Here is an 18,112-nt window from a genome sequence, read left to right on the forward strand (position 1 = left end):
CCTCAACTGAATGAAGTGCCAATGGCAAAATGTAGCCCCAGATAAATCTCCACCAAGGACTGGAACTTAGGAAGAAGTTACAAGGACAACAGTGATATTTAGACCATAGCAGTTGGGATAGGGGCAGCTAGGTAGTGCAGTGGATAGAGTGATAGGCCCGGAGTCAGGGATACTTATCTTCATGAGTTCAAATCTAGCCTCAGATACTTAATAATTGTATGACCCTGGGCAAGTCACTTGATCCTGTTTACCTCAGTTTCCTCTTCTGTAAAATGAGCTGGAGAAACGGTAAACAACTCCAGTATATTTTCTGATAAAACCCCAAAGAGAATAATGAAGAGTCAGAAATGACTGAAAATCACTGAACAATAACAAAAAGGAAAGGAAGAGTTGCCGGATTCACAATTCTTCCCTTAGCATAACTCTTCCCCACCATGTAACACTTTCTCTAATAAGGAATATGAGATATTCACTACCAATTTAGAAAGACACAAAATTTCCTCATATTACTGAACCAAGGTCTCAATAATATATGCCTGGGGACAGGGCAGCTAGGTGGCACAGTGGATAAAGTACTGCCCCTGGATTCAGGAGGACCTGTGTTCAAATATGGCCTCAGACACTTGACACTTACTAGCTGTGTGACCCTGGGCAAGTCACTTAACCCTCATTGCCCCATGCCAAAAAAAAATTAATTAAAATAAAAATAATGATAATAATAATATATGACTGGGACATGATATGTAATTAATAAATGTTTTTTGATTGATTGACCATCATAAAACATACTGTAAGGACTGAGTGATGTAGTCATTGTAAACTTTCCCCATACTATTGAACCAATAGACCCTCTCAAAACAGAATTTTATTACAGTCTTATCCTAGGTGTGAGTTTGGTCATCAGCCCAAGAGGTACTTTTTTTCCTAATAATAAATACTTTTATTTATAGTTTTGAGTTCCAAATTTTATCCCTCCTTCCCTCCCTCCTCCACCCCTCCCTGAGGCAGTAAGCAATCATACATAGGTTATACATGTACAATTATGTAAAGCATTACCATATTAGTAATTTTGTATAAGAAAACTTGAATAAAAGAAAAAATGAAAGTGAAAAATTGCATGCTTCAGTCTGTGTCCAATCGATATCAGTTCTTTCTTTGGAGGTGGATAGTATGTTTCATCAATAGTCCTTTGGGAATGTCTTGGATCATTGTATTTCTGAGAATAGCTAAGTTATTCACAGTTCTTTATCAAACAATATTGCTATCACTGTGCACAACATTCTCTTGGTTCTACTTACTTCACAATTCATCAGTTCATATAAGTCTTTCCAGGCCTTTCTGAAACCATCCTGTTTGTCCATCACCATCATATACCACAGCTTGTTTAACTATTCCCCAACTGATGGGCATTCTCTTGATTTCCAATCCAAAAGGTACTTTAAAAAAATATTAAGCACTTTCTAATACTTCATATGGAGGCATCTAGGTGACTGGGTATGTAGAGCACTGAGCCTGGATTCAGAAATACTTGAGATCAAATCTGACCTTAGTCATTTACTAGTTGTGTGACCCTGGGCAAGTCACTTAATCATTTGCTTTAATCCCCTGGAGAAGGAAATAATAAATCATTCTAGTATTTTTGCTAAGAAAATCCCATGGACACTGTAGTACACTAGGGTTTGAAGAGTTGGACATAAATGAACAGTAACAACACTTTATATAGGGACCTCTGTTTATGAGGTCAATTTACAAGCAGCTATGCACCTTTAAATAGTGTACTTAGAATTTGTTTTGTCTCATCTTGTAAAGGATTAATTTTGCAGCATTAAAAGAGAGAGGGGGGTATTTTACCATTTCTGAGTTTTGAAGGTACATGGCAAGAAATATAATATGGTTAATATGGTTTGGTCTGGGGTGGTAGTACTGCAGGAAGTTGAAACAGAGAGAATGCAAATTGTGATATAGTAAATTGGATTTTCACTGTAATAAAAATTATATTAATTAATACTAAAAGCATGCAAAATAAGGGAGTGGTCAGGGTAAGGTGGGGCTAATCAGGGAACACTAAGGACTTTTGTTCAGGGGACCTGATTGTCCATACACCAGCATCCTGTCCGAGAAAGAAAAGGCTCATTATGTAAGCTAATGAAGATTTTTAATTCCCTAGTGACCTCCTAGTCTACTCCCAAATTATCTCTGTACTAAATTTGTTCTTCAGAAAGAGGCACACCCATTTCCTAATTATACAACCCAATACCAGTAGACTGACTATGAATGAAAGAGTCCTGTTTAAATTCAGTTTACAACACAGCAACAAGCCCAATTTTAATGTACCATATCAAATTCTGTGGCTTGCTACAGCTACCCCCAAAATCTATTCACAGGAGGGCAGATCTGATGTGTTTCATCTGTTTTAGATTCTTCCCTTGGATGTTTCCATGAGAGGTACTTTGGACAGCTCTGTTAAGGTTGTATATTTATTTAGCAGCCTAGGGGCATCAATGAGTTTACCTCTGTGGAAGATTAAGAGGTTTTTGTCTCTACCACACAGCAAGATGAAGGAAATGAATTCAAGCACTGTGTTCTGCTGCATTCAGTGCTCTGTCATTATAAAACTGTCTGATTGGTAGATGTAAGATGGGCAATTTAAGAGCCTGCTTTCATCACTCATCTGGTCATAAGGGATGTCTCATTAGTGTGGGGGATGAACAGACCTCAGATATGGTCTAAAGGCTGACTCTTAAATGGTTTCAAAATAAGGAGCTATGGTCTTGAGTGTATTTGGGAATGACTGAGTAGAATCCTTCAAGTTTTAATAATTCAATTTATCTTTCAGTGTTGTTTCCAACTACAACCTAACATCCAGGGATGGAGGAAGACTTAGCAAAGTCTTCTAATGTTTTGAAAATGGAAAAACTGAAAATTTTCAATATATGTGCATAATATAGATTCACCTGTTTCTTACCTATATGATTCCCTGTTGTCCTCCTCCACCTGCACATCAGCTTTTATAGTCTCCTTTTATTCCTCTCACGAATTTTTTTATTGCTGTTTTCATCTCTGCCCTTCTACTAGAATCAGCCTTTCCATTTTGTGTCTCTTTCTGTTTAGAGCTTGCTCAGCAGCCACTGGCTGGTGAGACAGCTTAACTGACAACTACATGGCTGGGCCAGGTTTCATTCCATTTATGTCAAAGTGTTTTGGGAATTTTTAAGAGCAAGAATTTCATTTCTTCTCCAAAAAGAGCTCATTTTCCCTCATTTATTAAGCAAAAAATATTTAGAGCATCCATTGTTTTCATCAATATTTCACTGTATTTGGGGGTCATTAGAGTACCATGGATGGAGTGGCTGGACAATAATAATAAACACTTGCAGTATGCAAAACATGGTAGGTACATGATCTCATTTGATCCCCACAACAATTTGTGAGGTAGGTTATAGATGAGTAAACTGAGGCTCAGAGAGATGAAGTGATCTGTCCAATGTCACACAGCTAATATGGATATGAGGGAACATTTGAACTCAGATCTCCTTGTCTCAAAGTACACTGCTTACAGGGCTCTGCTCCCTTCACTAATTATTAAATTAGTTTATTATTAAATTATTAAATCTATTAAGATATTTCTATAGCACCTGGAAAGAGTCAATGCAAATTCCAAAAGTGGGTTGCCTAACAGCTAGAGGATAGCTTGAGTCAACAAAAGTCTTTTGCAGTATCTGCAAAATGCAAAACTACTCATTGTCTACTTTAAGTACTATACTATAAATCCACTTAAGTGAAGAATCTGGACACCCAAACATATATTTGTGCCTACTTCTTACCCAAAAGTTGGGTAGGCTTCAGAGCCATATGATTTTTGCTGCATAGTGCTTATCATGTTGGCTGCCAGGGAGGTAGAGAGACCACTCTTTATTTATATTGGTTTACCTCACAGGGTGGTTCTAAGAATTGAAGATGCTATCACAGGTATACATTAAGAGACTTGTGCAACTGGGGAAAAAAAAAACACTATGGGAATTTAAAATTATGATGAGACAAAAAAATGGCCCTCAGGTCAAAAGCGAGCATGATGGTTTCTCCTCGACTTCATATGATGAAAAAGGAAAAGCCCAGGATCCAACAAGATCATGAGTTTTAACCAAAGGGTTAAACCAAACAAAAGAAGTTTCTTTCGGCTCAAACATATGCCCATCTTCTTTCAAACCACCACATATTCAGTGGCTGAAGAAATAAATATTTCTTTGATAAGAGGGGGCATCATGAAAGAGTCAAAGAGAGAAAACCAATTCTTAGACATTCAGAAAGAAATCAAACTCCAAGGATAAGTAAGAAGCTAGTTGGTGGTATCTAAAGTTATCTAAATTATAAAAGGACTCTACTATTGTCTTACAGGTAAAATCTCAAATCATTAACTATCAGAGAAATACAAATTAAAGCAGCTCTGATAATCTCCATCACACTGATTAGGTTGGCAAAGATGACAAAAAGGGAAAATTTTAATTGTAAGAGGGATTGTGCGAAAGCAGGAACATAACTGCACTATATGAAGAGTTATGAATTAATCCAGCCATTCTGGAAAGGTTTTTTGTAACTGTGCCCTAAAATTTATTAAATTGTGCATAGTCTTTGACCTGATAATAGTACTACCATATCCATACCAAAAATATATTAAAGAAATATGAAAAAATACAAATGAGCAAATATTGATGGCAAAATTTTGTTGTGTCAAAGAAATGAAAATCAAGGGAGTCCCCTTATGACAAGCATTTTTCCCATTGAAGAGGGAGAATGTGGGGGAAATAGATTTATTTTGGTGAGGCAATTGGGGTTAAGTGACTTGCCCAGGGTCACACAGCTAGTAAGTGTTAAGTGTCTGAGGCTGGATTTGAAGGGGAAATAGATTTTTAAGTGAAAAAAATAAAACATAATTTTAAAAAGGAGTAACCTGAAGCCTAGCAAGAAGGCTAAGACCAATAGGAGAAAGGTACCATTATGAGAATCTCGGGCATAAATATTAAGAAACTTGTTTCTATTGTTTAGAAGCTAAAACAAATACATAAAAATGCTTTGCAAATGTAATGTATTCATCCAAGAATAAAGAATGACAATAGTCCTAATCCTATGCAAGTCACTGTCTTTTTGGAGACACCTCACCACCACCACCCCCTCACACCCACACCCCTAATCTTCCTATATCTGAACACCACTTAGAATACTTCCTCTCATTTACTACAGATGAACTGGAGATTCCCTTATAACACTGGAAACATTAGTTTAATTCTATGAAGCAAGCTGGTTATTCACTTAGAGAAGGGAATTGACATTGCCCTTTCCAGGGTTTAAAAAATCACCCTTCTGTTACTAAAAACAACCAAAAAAGGATTAGATGTGGATTTAAGAAGTTTTGACCCATTAACTGCTTTACTCCAAACTGCTTCTCAAACTTTATTTCTGTGTTAAAATTTTTGTGAGAATCAAATGGTGTGGTACATATATAAATCATTTTGCAAACTTCCATTAACTATGCAAATATAAGATTAATATATTATTATGATTAATCTCACACTTCTAAATGTTTTTAATGTAGTTCAGAGAGAAAAAGTAGGGACAAACTGCTATTCTGCTTTTATTCTTTTACATTTAATGTTCTATAGATTACTGAGCTGGTGGATAAAATAACTATCATTACCAATTTAATAAAAGTATTTGGGGTGAAAACTCATCTTCTATAGAGTCATTGAAAATGTCTTCAGAACAACTCCAAAGGCAGACAGGACAACACGCACCTCTACCCCATGACTTTCTCACCCTGGAATTCCACTCTTCCCCAGGTACATTTTCACCTTAAAAGACTACTACACTTTTGTGATCTCTTCTTATGATTGATGTGTTCCACCCAAAACCTCTATTTTAAGTAACTTGCCCAGGCCAGTGCTGTTCACTCCTTCATCCCTCTCCAAACTCTGTTCCCTATTCTCTGGACTTCTTTCTCCACCATTCCTCCACACAAATATTGTCTCCCTCCCACTGTCCTTTTCAACTTCCCTTTGTGTGCTGTCTTCCCCCATTAGACAATAAGCTCCTTGAAATCAGGAATTGCCTTTCTTTTTGCTTATATTTGTATTTCCAGTGCTTAGCTGGCACATAGTGAGCTCTTACTAAATGCTTGTTGACTTGATATGTAGCTATCTTGTACTGAGATATATTTGTTTTCTTCAACCAGGTCTCTAGAGTTTGAAAGTTTTTCATCCCATATAGTTTGGTGATTATTACTCTGTGATAAGGTTATGCTTATTAAAAATATTGTTCTTTAATTTTTACATATCAATGTTATAGCCAGGTGATTGTGGGCAAGATTTTTTTTTCTGTTAATACTCTAGTGTGTCAGATTGTTGACTGGATTCTCAGTGATATACTAAGGTGTGCATTTATTGTATAGGAATGTCATCTGTTAGTTTATGAAAGATGATGAGTTTCTGATGTATCCCTCTAACAATTTGTAACAAATTGTATTTTTCTAGATATTTGATAAATACTAGATTTTTTACAACTTGCAAAGATGTGTTGCGCAGTTTCTACCATTTATTTGAATAATATATATTGCTTATTAAGTACACTTTTCTTTAGAACAACCTTTCTGTAACTGCTGATGACAATGACCTGATCCTGAAATATTATTGTAATCACCTCCTTTTTCATAAATAAATTCACATCATTCAGTCTATTGTTTAATTTTTCACTGTCTTTGTATTCTATTTGAGTCTTTGTGGGTGCCCATGGAGCGCCACATTGATTTTGATTGTGATGTCAAATGAGGCTTATAATAATGAACTAGTTCCTATCCTATGCAACTAGTATAAGAGAACTTCCATGAAATGCACAATGTTTCTTTGGAGTGCAGAGAAGTTAAGTATCTTTTACAAGGTCATCTGGTCGATACAGTAAATTTTGGGGGTGGGGAAAATGATGCCCAAATGTGGTACATTCATTTAAAGTGTTGCACTCTTTTTCCAATGAATAAATTTTCTACAGTAGATGAGGCAGAAGGGAAAGGACATTATGCAGGCTAATATAGTTGTCTTATGATTCATTTTAGAAACATATTCTTACTCACAAAGTATCTTAAAAGAAAGTTATTAGACATGACTACAATTTCAAGGAGTCACATTTTGTACCAGTCTCATGTTATGATAAGACTGGAAGTTTCCTGCATTTTATAAAAATTTATGTGACTAAGAGAAAATCTCTTCTTTTTAATGTACTGACTTTGATCTGCATGCTAAAAAAAAATCCCACTGGATCAGATTCTAATGTAATTCCACAAAAAAATTCCCATTGAGGCCAAATGAATTCCAGGCTAACTCTAAAGCAATTAAAGCTTATCAAAGGAATTATCCTTTAGAGTTATTCTGGGAATGAACCAGGCCCAATGGAACTAATGCAGACCTTCGTAGCATCTCTAGGAATTTTCTTCTTGAGTTTTGTTCAATAGCTAAAGCTCTACAGGGTTCCAGTGCGGGGGGGGGGGGGGGGGGGGGGGGGCTCATGTGCTGGAAAAAACTCGGCTTGAAGAGATTCATTCTGTATTCAGCAATAGAAACACAATTGCCTCATTTCCAAATGAGCAATCATATATAAATAGAGTTAAAGCAGATTTCTAAAAATCCTCATAATATAAGCTTATGCCTAGGTTAGAAGGAGAGCTCCAAATTAAAGAGTAATTTCTTTTTTTCTTAAAAAGATTGGCACTCAAACAATGATTGAAAGGTCACATGTGATAACCTCATTACCTTCCTCAGCTAGCATAGCCAATTCTGACTGCATGCACAAAATAACACAGGAAACTACTATAAACAAAGGAAGAGAACATGGGAAAAGGAAGTAACGCTTTTTGCGTGTGTATTTTTATGGGTGACATTACATCACTTTCCCTGTCACACCTCATATTTTTCACAATATGATATAATTCAAGAGATATATTTTATTTATATATTTATGTAGAATAGCATTCATATTCCATCATAAGCTCAATATTTGCTGTCCTAATATTACTGCCCATAAAGTGATATAAGATGGGGAGAGAGGAAAGAAATACACATTTTCTTGTCTTCCATAGATGCACATGGTGATTTGCAGAAATAAGAAATATTTACAATTTAAACAATAATAATTTGAGTAGCAAGTTCTAACTAATAACTCAACAGTATTTTTTCATTCCCAGGATACAATATAAAGCTCTTTTATCATGCAAGATCTGAAAAGCATACAGTTCACAGAATATCATTTTATGACTTGTTCAATAGACAGTCAACCTTATTTTTGTACTGTTAAAACAAGATAATTGTCTCATGAAATAAAATATAAAGTTCTCAGGGATAACTTGGAGGCTGTTTGCTTACTGTAGTAGTAAACTAGTCCACATTGAGCATTAGCTATATTATCACTATCTTTTTTCCTAGAAGAGAAATAAAATTACAGAGATTATTAATAAAGCTACTAATAAAATAAAAGTTGTCTCCTATATATTTTCATTTTGAGAAATATCATCCTTTTTTTCAATTCAGAGTAAAAGTCTGGGCTCTAATAAGCAGATAAAATCACATCTGATACTTAATTTCAATAAAAGTAATCTTACTAATATAGGAGAAACCCAAGATTAAATGAGTTTCACTTTCTAATACAGTAATACCTCAATTAACAAATGAATTTGAGGAAGCTCCATTATAACGTTATACATATTTTAAGATAAAAATCTTCATAAATCATGCAAAGCAAAACTGTCTATATTAACAACTACAAGACAAAAATGCCTCAGTGCACACAGCGCATTTGTAATGTTCATTTGAAGATAAACATGGCACATCTTAGGTAAAATTGTGAACTCCACAATGTTAGTTTCTCTTTGAGAATGTTATTCCCCAACACCACCCTTTTTTGCCCTTAGCTGGCCCCTTCCACAACTGCAGGCATCTAATGCCATCCTGCTTACTTTACCTTCCCATTGCATGAAAAACCAGGAAGGATTTGATATTTAAAATTATTTTGGCTGCCTTACACCTTAAGTGAAAATTCATACCAGAAAATGACTTTGACAGGATATTTGCTTTTTTAAGAGTTTCTGGCATTATTAAAAAGAGTGGGAGAAAAATGGCAGAGGGGATAGAGCATACCTTGAATCAAACTAGGTTTAAATGGCTGGAATGAAAGGAAATCTGTATTAATTATTTTAAGAAGATTTTGTTATTTGGAGTGGGGAAAAAAGGAATGAGTGGGAAGGGCTGACAGAAGGTATAATCCATAACCTCTTCTCCCCTACCCCTGCAACCTCCTCTCAGTTGAATATAAGCTCTTTTGAAAGCAACTTTCATTTGATCTTTTTATCCCCAGAACATATCCCGATTTTTTGCACAGTATAGCTGAATAACAAGAGTTTGTTGGGCTGTTAAATTAGCTCAAGACTGGAAATGCTATGAGTAAAGAGAGCCATTTCCCTTTATCATTATCTTCTTCCAGGAAATGAAAGCTACTTAGCCTTGACACTGGTTTGCTGGCAAGCTCCCTCCCTCCAGACCTTCTTCCCGTGTCCTCTTTCCTGACTGGACACAGCTCAGCCCCCTTACTTTCCAACACACACACACACACACACACACACACACACACACTTCACTTCACACCACATCACACCACACCACTCTCCTAACCTTAACCCAATCCTTAGCTCTAAGAATTTTAGATACATGTTTTATTATTTCTAGGACATTTGCCACCATCTTAATAATTTTCTTGTTTGCATCACAATCACCCTTGTATCACACGCTAAAATGCATCACTTTTTTTAAGTCAAATTTATGATTTTATTGGTAGAGAGCTCTAGATGAGGTGCTTCTTCTACCAGTATTTCTGCACCTTCTCTGTAACTTCTGCCACACTGTCAGTAAGTAACCAAACATTTGTAAAGTAACTATTCTGTGTCAGGCATTGAACTAAGTGTTGAAGGTTTAAAGAGAGACAAAACCAAAACCAAACAAAATCTATCAATGTTTTGGAGAAGTTCACATTCTAAGGGGTGAGGGTAGGGATAATATGGAAATAACTATGTACAAACAAGGTCTATGTTGGATAAATTGAGAGCAATCTCAGAGGGTAGGCATTAAAAGTAAGAACTGAGAAAGGCTTCCTACAGAAGGTGAAACTTTAGTTGAGACTTGAAGGAGGCCAGGTCAGGAAGGAGGTAGAGGCTAGGGTTATTGGATAGCAGAGTACATAGAGAAGAGTAATGTGTAAGAATACTGGAAAGTTAGGAATGGACCAGGTTGTAAAGTGATTTGTGCAAAGTCACAAAGTGAGTATGTGTCAGAAATATGAGTTGAACTGGTCTTCATGACTATTAGGCCAGCTCTATATTTGATATACCATGCGGCCCATCAAAATGTATTCTTACATCTCTATTAGAATTTCTATATTTAATTTTTATATTTAGAATAAAGATGTAATCTTGGGGATTTATTCCATTCATTAATCCATATCACTCTGTGTATAAGGGCTAAAAAAATGCCCAATGTCATTTTTTGCCATAAATTCACAAGAAAGCAGAATGATGCTACTATATCCCTGATTTGTTTTACTAATCTGAACTGTTGTATAGTAAAATTGTAAATGTGTTGACTATTTAAAACTGTTGTGTTCTATCATGTGAGGTCTTTAATATGGTCTGTGCAAACTGGAAACATAAGTATGCTTATTTTAAAAGTGAAACTCAGTGAAAGAAATGTAAAGTCCTAGAAAAAGAAGCATAATAATTGAACAAGTGCTTGTGTTAAATTTCTTCTTTAATTCATGAAAACAAATATACACTTCTAAATAGTATGCCTAGTGTCACCTTATAAAGTACTCCCAGAATCTGAGTACCTTTTTTAAAAAATCATTCTCTTTCACACCCTGTTTGGCCTGTCTTTTCTGTTCTATTAATCTGCTCATCTCTAGAAAATTAGATAGCTTCTAGGATCTCAAGATTTGATCTTCTTTAAACATGAGAAATATTTACATGTGTATATTCAATCAGGTTGATAATTACCAAAGCATTTTCCATACTCCATATATATATATATATATATATATGCGTATATATATATATATATGTATATATATAAAGCTAAAACTCCCATGTATTTGTGCTACATGTGAAATATATTTAGATATATTTTTGATAAAGAAGTATAGAAATGGAGAGAGAAAAGTGGGCACAATATTTTCTATACTATGCTTTTATACATTTTGAAGTTATATTCTCCTCTTGATTGAAACATTTATGTTATTATCATGAATTACACTGTTCATTGAATGAGAAGAATTTTCAGTTAGTCAGGAAATGAAGAGTTACTAATGTTGGGGGTGATTTTTCCCAAGTGTCTACAAAACTGATAAAAGCTTCACATTCACATTTACAACAAACCAGAAAAACTAGAATCCTTCATGTTACACACAACTATAAAACACTGATATGCAAAAATAGGAGAACGTTAACAGTAGTGACTTGAGAGTATAACATGGTTCTTTTCAAGATGTAGCCATTTCTAGGATTTCATTGGATTGTGTGGACGGGGCAACTGTCACAGCTGTCTATCAAGGTGAAATTAGATGAAGGCAGACAATGCAGGCTTTGTGAATAAACTGAAACAGCGCCTCCACGGTTTCCATTTCTCATCCACGGGCACTGTGGGACCATTGTCTCCTCCTCCCTGCAAAAAGAATAGGACAATTATATTACGGAAATTCCTCCACAGCAGGTTTGAAAGTCTGTTTATATCCAAATAGGAAGATAGTAAAAATGAAAAGTAGAAGTTTCATGACAGCAAAAGATAGAAATATCCAAAAATATGTGATGCTCAAACATTATATCTTTATAATTTTCCCACCCAATCCAACAGAAATGTATTTACATGTAAGATGATTCATTGGAATTTTTATGGCTGCCAACCATGGCCCAGAACTGCAACTCTAGACTCACATGGACCTGATTTAATACAAAAGACTCTTCAATAATACCTCAGTGAGGGTTCAGTGCACACCAAGGGCACAGTCCCTAGCTTGTTTCTAGTTCTACACTGGTGGATGGGGCACTCTTCATTTCCCCTGAAAATCATTAGGCTAATAATAAGCCTTTAAACATAGAGTAGATTTATTATAGGGCATTCAAAGAACAGAAAGGAAACTTTCATCCAAGGTTATAAATTACAATCCATTTTTCTGAGTACCACTTTTTCTTCCCCCATTCTGCCAAGAGGTTCAGTAATATTTCTCATAAAACTCTCAGTGTTGGCACATGAAGTCTCAGTAGGATGGGTAAGAAGAAAGACCTTGGTTAAGAGCAATGTATGTACCTCATCACTTAGCTACTTCCCTCAGGAATCTGCTCTCTCTTTTGCTTCAACATCTGCTACCTGTAGGCTGGTTCCTGACTAATACCACCATCTCTCAATATAGTTTCATAGTAATCACTTGGGTCCTAATTCAAACCCAGGATGTCCTTGGACTTTGCTTGCCAACCACTAGCTCTACTACTGCCAGCTCCCTATTCTAGTGGCCATGCAAGAAGGAAGACCTTTTTCTTCCCTTTTCACATGTTCCAAACCTTTCCCATCCCTCTCAGCATTATAAAAAACAGCTAACCCCCAATCTTTACGGTCTTGGTCCTACCTCCAGCATTATGGGCAATGCCTGCCAATTTCAATATCTGACATTATTATGTATTTTTTAAAAGTATTTTATAGAATCTCTAAATCAGGAGGAACTTCAAAAACACATTTTCCCATGCAAACCTGAATAGAAACCTCCATGAAACATCACTAACAAATGATCAATCTGTCTCTACTTGAAGTCTTCCAATGAAGGGTAATTCACTGCCTCCCAAGCCAGACCAGTACATTTTCTAACAGCTCTCATCATTACTTTACACAGATATAAAAATCTACCTCTGTAATTTCCACCTATTTTTCCTCATTCTTAGTCCAAGGAAAAAAAAATCTTCTTCTTCTACAGATAGCACTTCAAGTACTCAAAGATATAAATTTTCTCAAATACATGTTCTTCTCTCTAGATGAAACTTTTCTAGTTCTAATCTAATAAACATTTATAATGCACCTACTGTGTGTCAAGACTGTCCTAAGCTCTAGGAATGCAATTAACAAAAAGAAAAACAGTCCCTGCCCTCAAGGAACTTAAAATGTGAGAGACAGGAAAGGGTTTGTGGAGGGAATATAAGAGGCTTCTGGCATGGGAGTATCTTGTTCCATGGAGTTGAAACTTGGAGTTGAAATTGGGAGTTCCATGGAGTTGAAAGGAAGGAATTAAGAGGAGTTTGGTACTCCCTTCTTCTGGCCCTCAAATATGAAGGGAAAAGAGGATGAGGGCAGTGTAAATCAATCAAGGGTTCAGTTAGCAGTATGGTGATGAGATTGGAAGTGATGAATATATCTTGGGAGAGGGAGTTGGGGTGGGGGTGGGGGGGTATCTTGCTTTGTGGAGTTGAAACCAGGCAGATACAAAGTGGAGTTCATTCAAATGATCATCATATAGAAAGATTCAAGACCCCCTTACCATCCTCATCACTCTCATCCAGTTTGTAAGTAAACTTTCTTAAATATGATACTCCAGGTGGTTTGAGCAGAGCAGAATATCAAGTCTTTCACCTCTGTCATTATAGATACTACATTTTTCCTACCACCGTGCAAGGTCACAGTGTTTCAGGCTAATACATCACATCACTGACCACTATTAAGTTTGCAACACATGAAAAACCTCAGTTCTTTTGTTTTGGTACATTTCCCTCATCTTATACTTGAATACATATGTGAGTCTGTGAGTTTGTTTCTCTGTGTTTAAACCTATCTAGGACTTTGCATTTGCTATATCACTTAACACTTCAAAGATCTATAATTTCATCCTCCATTGTTGCAGATCACAACCCCCTGTGACTTACTAGATGCGCTTCAAGAGCTACTGTAGCTGAAAACCTCATCATCCAGCATCCAAACTGGCTAGTACAGGAGTTGTTCTGAATTAGGCTGGTCCTAGGATACCTGATTTACCATTGCTTACTGGGATTTTGCTTGGACTGTGCATTTATACTGATTTAAGAATATTTGCAGACCTAGACTAGAATGAAGTTGACTAGCCAACATTGGGACTGAATTTATGACCTGAGTTAACCAACCACTGTTGTTTGAGAGAACATTTGTCTGGAAAATAACAATATATTATAGTTGGTATACTACTTCATTCCTAAAAATAAAACATGATAAATCCTTACAATTCCCTATCTACCAATTAAAATTTTCCAAAAATGCATTGATTAAACATTTCCAAGTATAACTTTTCAGATTAGACAATAAAAGGTTTGATGTTGAATTAATTTTCTTGTCCCTCAAAGGAACCACATGGCTGTTTTTCAAACAATCCAATATAATCTCAACAGTAAATTTTTTTAAAAAATGAATGATGGAGTAGTAGAAAGAGCATTGGGTGTGATGTAAAAGACATTTGGTTCAAACTTTCTCCATCCTATATTTAAGACCTTCAGTAAATCATTTAAACTCTCTGAACCTCATTTTTTACCTTTAAAATAAGGAGATTAGGGGCGGCTAAGTGGTGCAGTGGATAGAGCACCGGCCCTGGAGTCAGGAATACCTGAGTTCAAATCCAGCCTCAGACACTTAACACTTACTTGCTGTGTGACCCTGGGCAAGTCACTTAACCCCAATTGCCTCACTAAAAAAAATTAAAATAAATTAAAAATAAAATAAGGAGATTAGACTAAAGGATCTGTAACTTCAGTTTTTGTGTACAGATTAATATAACTAAATTAACTATAGTCTCTTCTAACTGGCCAGATGCAATATTATTTGTTGGGGTTTTTTTTGTAGTACTTAATTTATTCAGAAGTCACCCATCTGATTATGATAAGCAAGAAACTGGGGATTAAACAAAAAAGGCTCCAGAGTAATAAAGCTAAAATCAACCCATCAATTAATGAACAAACATTTATTAAATGTCTACTATGTGCACGGCACTGGAATCTGTGCTTGGGATAGGAAAAAAAATAGTACCTGCCTTCAAAGAGCTTACATTAAACTGTGGGAAATAGCATTTATGAATATATATACATACACACACACACAAATTAAATGATAAGTAATTAAGTAATTTCAGGGGGAGGGGGAGGGTGGGAACAGGAGTAATTATGAACTTTTAAAGAACCTAGGAATTATAAAGTGTAGAAGTTAAAGAGTGCATTCCAAACAAGGGAGACAGTGAAAAACTATTGCCAAATCATGGAGACAGGAGATGGAATGGTGTTTGTAAGGAATAGCAAGAAGAACAGTTTACCTGGACCACAGAGTGTGCAAAGGAGAGTAATGCATAAGTAATAAGCATGGAATGGTAACTTCTATTGTGAAAATATTTGCTTAAAAATGGAGCCCTTACAAATTGATTATTTTTAAAGAGGTAGAATTAATAAGATTTGGCAGATGGTTACATATAGTTATTAATGCAAAGTGACAGAAAAAGATAAGTTGAAGACAACATTGAGTTTGCCAACCTGATTGACTGGGAAAATGGCAGCATCCTCATCAGAAAGAAGGAAATTCAGAAAAGGGGTAAGTTTTAGGGAAAGGATGGAACAATCAGTTCCTAGCCCCAGGGAAGAGATGTGGGAGTCATCAACATAGACATGATAACTGGCCAAAGCCCAGGATATTCTACATTTGGGAGATGATACACTTCCTCCTCCTAACAATTGTCATGTCCACTCCTTTATCTCCGCAACTTGCTTCATATTCTTCTTGTGCCATAAAGTGCAACTGCCTCCCATGTACTGCCCCAGTATTCAGTAACCAAGATGCTGTCCAGGAGTCTTTACTACACACATACCCCAAACACTCATTGGTACCATCCTCTGAAACACCCAGTATCCTATCCCACCCATAATTTAATTTTCTCATAGGCAGATTTTTAGCTACATATGGTTCTGCAAAGGACCCAAAATGAATCAATTAGTCAACATTAATTAAGCCCATACTTTGCTTTATTTGGCATCAAAATATGTGCATTTGAGTCATAGGAGAGTTCCCAGAGCCTTTACTCACAGCCTGTGTATTCTCTTTAAGGAAAAAATCAAATTATTTTGGTTTTCTGGTTTCCCAACCCACAGCACAATTAGCACAGTGAGCTAGAAAACCAAAGAGGATTATTGCAGGGTGTGGATGGGACCAGTGACAGCAAAAAATAAATGATAGCTATCAGCTTGATAGGAAAGAAACTGAAAATCTATCCAAAGAAAATCCAGAGTATCAAAAAGGGGGCCTCTATACCACAAAAGCCCTATTGTACATAGCAGTAATATTGAAAATTATAATAATTGAATGTTTTTAATGATGAATTGAGTTATCAAGAAAATATGGATTTATAACCTACTAAATTTGGATTTAAAGTGATTGTAACATAGTTAAAAAAGGGTTTCCATCAACAATTGTAAAAAAAAAACAAAATCCTGAATGTTTAAAGGGACAAAGCCTCAATTATCCATATAATTCACTTACATAGAATAACTCATGGCAGATAACTAATGCTATGTGTAACATTATTTATAATAATATAACATCATATATATAGATATAGATATAGATATATAAAACATATAACTATTATATGTATCCTCCAGACATCAAAAAACATTTTGCTTATACCTCTCATGCATTTCTCATGTATTATTTTCTACTAATAGCTATTTGCATATATCATATTCCCACTCTAAACTATAAGCTCCTTGTGGGAAAAGATCCTGTCTTACCTAAATTTTGTATCTTTCCCAGTGTCTAGCATAGTACTATACATACACTATGTGCTTGATAAATGCTAATAATTCTGAATATTCATAAATAACCATGTAACGATTACTAATACTACCACACTTAAATAGAGGTATAAAGTTTACAAAAAAAACATTAATCACAACAACACAGTGAGTTAGGTACAAAGTGCAACAATTTTGGCATTTAAAGAAGAAACTGAGTCTCAGATTGATTTAGTCATTTGTCCACAGTTGGAGTTAGTAAAAGTTGAAGCCAGAATTTGAAGTGAAGTCTCTGAATATCAAGTCCAGTGTCCTTCCCAATAAGTGAAGGTTAATTTTCCCATTAAATTTGACTTTTAAAAAAGTTTAAACTAGTTCTCATAATGAAAGATCATAACTTCAAACATTTATTTTGTTGACTCCAAATAAAGCACAAATAGACCATTGAAGGAACAAAGGTTTCTTTGGGAGATTCATTTTTTATTTAGGAACAATTAGATAATCTTTCCCCTTTTTTTTGCAGTTTTTAAACATTAATAAAGTTCAATGGACAAGATAAAAAAGCTAAAATAATTAGCATAGATTGAGAAACCTCAGTCTAACCCAAGATACATACTTTCATGTCCATCTGTGATAAATTTTGATCTGTATAAATTATATAAAAGACAAATGTCTATTGGTCCAAATGTTATTAAGAATTCATTCCTAGGGGCAGCTAAGTGTTGCAGTGGATAGAGCACTGGCCCTGGATTCAGGAAGACATAAGTTCAAATTGCCTTACCAAAAAAAAAAAAAGAAAAGAAAAGAAAAAAAGAAAAAGAAAAAAAAGAATTCGTTCCGAATTGTATGATACTTTAAAGCCAAAAAAAGATAGTATTTTCTACCTACATGCTTGACAGATATTATATATAAATCAACTATGTCCAAAAGGCATTATATGTTAGATATTCAATATTCATCATTAAATTGTAAAGGAATATAAAGCCCCAGTATTCCAAATTGTGGAATAAAGGCTTCTTTTTAAGATAATGATTTATCAAACATATGATAAATAACCAAAAAAACTCAAACAGCAGCAAAAACAAAAGGCAAGGATTTAGGTAACTCTGATCTTCTGAAGGTCACTGCCTCATAAAGCTAGGTAAGGTCTAAAGGTCACTTTTTTTTAAAGCTGCACTTGGAATCAGAAAGAAGTTGTAAAATGAGCTGGAGAAGAGGATGAAAAACCACTCCAGTATCTCTACCAAGAAAACCCCA

The 18,112-nt window shown here is 35.3% G+C and overlaps 1 protein-coding gene across 1 annotated transcript in view; it reads right to left on the minus strand.

Moving 5' to 3' along the window:
- Nucleotides 1-7,868: 7,868 nt before the first annotated feature.
- CA8 (carbonic anhydrase 8) overlaps nucleotides 7,869-18,112 on the minus strand; it is a 162,202-nt gene continuing 151,958 nt past the window's right edge. The window contains exon 9 of the mRNA XM_043976306.1: nucleotides 7,869-11,741. The gene's annotated coding sequence lies outside the window, so the exon portion shown is untranslated. The remainder of the gene's footprint in view (nucleotides 11,742-18,112) is intronic.

This window comes from Dromiciops gliroides, chromosome 1 (genome assembly GCF_019393635.1).
Source record: "Dromiciops gliroides isolate mDroGli1 chromosome 1, mDroGli1.pri, whole genome shotgun sequence".
Taxonomy (NCBI): Eukaryota; Metazoa; Chordata; class Mammalia; order Microbiotheria; family Microbiotheriidae; genus Dromiciops; species Dromiciops gliroides.